The following is a 4,597-nucleotide window of genomic DNA, read 5'->3' as shown; positions in this document are numbered from 1 at the left end:
TTATGATATAACATATGGGAAGCTGTTTATAAGTACATTACAGCTGTTTATAAGTACATTACAGAAACATTTATTTAGCATTCTCTGGTTGAGCTACTTATCCATGAATGCGTCAAATTCTGGTCAAGACTGCTCATGACTTTTGCTTGGTTTCCTGTGTAAATGTAATTAGAGGTGATGACTGGAGGAATATCCAGACTTCAAGGGTTTATAGTGATGTTTGTTTGCAGCAAGTGCATTCAACTTCTCATGGTACACAATAAACTCTTATTACCACTTCCTGTTGAATCTTTTGTTTAAGTATTTACATCTTCCTTACTGATCCCTGGGTACCCAGTATAAAACCTTTGTCAGGTGTCACTTTACCTCATGTGAGGGAGAATCCAAATACAGTATGTTAGAATTTAGTTAAGACTATGCATAAAATGAAGAGATTTTAAATTGCTGTGCACACCTATACTGACACACCGTATACAGTCATTTCCAGTAAATAGAGACACTATTGCCAATTGCTTGTATTATCCATGATGCACATTTCTTTGCAGTACTTGAAAAGGTTGACTCATCAATTACAGTAGACCACGTTAAGTGCAAACCTGCTCAAATGACTAAGAGTATTGCAAAACTGTATATTTCACCTTTGTAACAGTTTGGGAATTTTAATTGAAGTACTGTAAGTTAGAAGTTAAATGCTTGTTTTATTAATTATAGTTATTTTGTGTTGTACTGATACTGCTGCCTCCCCAACCCCATAATTTGTTTGACGTTGGAAACACTTACATTTTATACCGATACGCATTTAAACTTTCCTAAAAATGCACTGGGGATAATTTTAATTAACCAGTGCTTGAGCTTTCTGTATCTTAATTATTGCAATGTGTTTAAAACATTTTTAGTATTGTATTTACCACAACAAAGCAGTGAACAGAAAGCTGGCTTTCTGCAAAAAAAGAATGTCTGCTTCAATCACATTTAGTGGCTGTGAAACTGGACATTTTTGCACCAGGTCATCTTTGAGGTTTTTGGTACATTAAAGTTTCGCACTATTACTGAATGAAAATATAAATCTAACCTTTTACTCTTTAAAGGCTTAGGGTTAAACAATTAAAAGTTAAAACTTATGACAGAATTGGTCTTGCAATGTATCAGTGTTCTGTGGTGTATTTTCTATGAACAGTAAATAGTATAATGCCCTGGACATTGTTCTTAATATATACCATAAAATTGCTACTGTGCTGCATTGAAATATATATATATATATATATATATATATATATATATATATATATATATATATGATAAGAAACATCTGGGACAAATCAAGGATTACTGCTTTTCAGTCACATATGTGAACGCGCAAAGGCGCCTTAAACCGCAAATGTGAATGGGGTTGCAGACCTAAATATGCGGCGGCCCTGGGCCAGCACAGTAGTGTGAACGGGGTCTATTACCTTGTACTATATACTACAATTCAGAACACCCTTAAAATCGCATTGGAAAAGATTGAACACAGCAATGCCAACTGCTGCAGCGGGCCCCATGTAAGTATTATTATTATTATTTGTTTATTTAGCAGTCACCTTTATCCAAGGCGACTTACAGAGACTAGGGTGTGTGAACTATGCATCAGCTGCAGAGTCACTTACAAATACGTCTCACCCGAAAGACTGAGCACAAGGAGGTTAAGTGACTTGCTCAGGGTCACACAGTCAGTGGCTGAGGTGGGATTTGAACGGGGGACCTCCTGGTTTCAAGCCCTTTTCTTTAACCACTGGAGTAGGTGCATTTTAATCTGTTGACACCAGCCTCAGACTCCCATACTGACAAAACAAGACTTTTAGTTGTGCAATAGAACCCATTGGGCAATAGATACTGGATCTTAACATGCACTACACAGCTTTCAGTAGAGTCCCATAGGACTGCATAAGAGTAAAACGTATGAATGACAAATGTTTTATTGTTTTTCTAGTCATTTAAAAAAAAAAATGTACATAATTCTTTTTTAAATTAATGAATTCAAACAGAACACCCCAGGAATTGCAGATAATGGAATTCATAGGAATTTGCAGCCATTATTTAAAAGTGTAATAGATTTAACAAACATCCCCTATTCACAATACATAAATAATGTGTGACAGTCACTTTCAATCGGACTAATATAGGTGTATTTCATGTTCCAAATTTTGATAAAGACATGAATATGGAATATGTAATTCAGTCTTACCCACAGAAATATCTTAGTTTTAATACTACAATAGCTTATTTAAAATTGACACATCCAAAGTTATGTTTAATAGCCTAAAACAGGCTACATTGTTATACCAGTCATAAATAGGATTTGAAACCACCTCCAAATTAATTATGAAACCTAAATGCTGAAGAAAAAAAAACTTATTATAAGAAATACTACATAATGCAGTCCCTCTATTCTGATTCAGATTTGCCAAGTGGTCCACACAAATACAGATTAGAAGAGATTGCCTATACCAGGAGTGGCGACAAGAGCGACACAGCGAATATTGGTGAGTCCTTTTGTCTGGGATTTGATTAATTTAAGATATTTTTGTTTGTTTTGGTCGTCTAGATAGAAACAGGGAATCAGAAACATAAAAGTCTTTTTTTTTCTAACCATATCATCCAGATCCAGTTTTGAAACAATATTGCTAAGCAACCTCTGTGAAGAAGTACATTGGAGAAATGGTGGTCCACAAAAACCCTTGCATCAAATTAGTCAGTGTTTATTTAGAACGTCCTGGGTTTCATTCAGAATACAGAAGCTTGGTCTGCCTTGTGCAAGCAAGTTCTGAGTTGTCAGCTTACATCAAAAGAAGGGGCTGTCTGTTCTCTCCAGTAGATGCCATTTTATTCCACTGAGAGACCACACAAGTAAAACAGGAGCTTATTCACTTCCTGTATGTCTCCCTCTCCCCAAATTACTAAAACTGTATTCTACGTAAACTGTCTTGGAGTTCAAAGTACCACACTCACCATGCTGATTTCTTGTTGTACAAGAAATCTCCAATACAATGTAGGAAAACAAACAAATATGAAATTCATTGGAGGGTATGTGGGATTATTTAATGTACATTCAGTTCAATAAATTGCACACATTTTAGGACTTAGTGAACTACATAGCAAATTATCCATTCCAAGGTAAATGTATAATATGGGCATTTGGCCACAATGGAAGATCTGTCCAATATCTTTTACAGAACATTTTAGTTATACACATATACATGACATACATGTTTGTTATATTATTTATTTCTATACTTATTTTTTATTTGAGTGTACTTTTACTGTATCCTCCCCATTAGTTTTAAACTGACAAGGCATGAATTCGACTGTGAAGGGTGAAGTGGTACTAAATTGAAGCTGGTGAGAGAAGGCTGCTACACACTATCCTATATATTCTTTTAATTTCTTTGCGCAACAACTAAGGAATTGAGGACTCAGAAAACATCTTTAGCGCATGGTGTCCACCAGGGTAAAGCAGTATCTAAAATTATGGAGGAAAAAATAACACTTGCCTTGGAAAAATAACCACAGCTTTATGACAAAGATCATCGCAATTATAAAAATACAGAGATGAAAAGATCATTTATGGGAGTCAATTTCAAAGAAACTGGCAATAAATCATAAATACCAGGCTTATCCATGTATGTCGAAATACCATCAGACAAGACACTTATAATTTCCACATCATGTTGACTAATATGTACCAGTCTTGTTCATAGTTTTGTCAATAGCAATTTTTAATAGTCTTGTAGTTATGGCAGTTTAAAATCTGTCACATCGTGTCTGTGTAGCTTTAGGTATGTGGTCATGTTGCTGTGAAAATATCTTGTCGCCTGATGAAAAAATACATTGCCTCTGGTGTGTAGCGTACTGAAACTGCCAGGGATAAGAATTAGAAGCAGAGTCAGATACTGATTCTGTCACTCTCTAATGCAGTGGCACAATTCTGCACTATATTAAATATGGGGTTACAAGTGGAAGTGGGAGTAAATTAGTTGTAGAGATAGGGGTATTAAAGCACATAAGCATGTTAATTTGGTTCTTTGTGTGAGTTTCTATGTGTTATGGAAATTAGTAAAGTAATAACTGCTTGGGGAAATATGTTCCTAACTGTGGTTAGCTAACATATCATCTAACCTTGTCTGGGAATTTGACCCTGTGTCTGGGAATGCAGAAACACCTTCCACGTTCCCAATTGGAATACTGCTTCTAGGTAACAGTTTCATACCATGCAAAGCACAGAACAATCAAACAGTTCAGGATTAGAAATGATAATGAACTTTGGTTGAACAGGTTCCATTGAAAATAATACTCATATCTGTTTTAGATTTTGTACCTGTAAATACTGTAGTATGTTCTTTGTAATAATACAGAAGATACAGAGACAACCTTGTTTCAGTTGCAAGTTTACTATTTCTAATATAATTCAAAACCCATATTTATACTTCCTGCACTCTGTCCTTGGTTTTGTATCACGTTTGTTTTTAAGTCAGTCTGACTATGTCCAGTGCCTCTCCCCCAAAAAAGTAATGTGGCCTGAATAAGTAATTGGGTTTCTTTGTGTTTTACTTTCCTTCAT

The sequence above is a fragment of the Acipenser ruthenus genome, chromosome 2 (genome assembly GCF_902713425.1).
Source record: "Acipenser ruthenus chromosome 2, fAciRut3.2 maternal haplotype, whole genome shotgun sequence".
Lineage (NCBI taxonomy): Eukaryota > Metazoa > Chordata > Actinopteri > Acipenseriformes > Acipenseridae > Acipenser > Acipenser ruthenus.
This window is presented reverse-complemented; position numbering follows the sequence as displayed.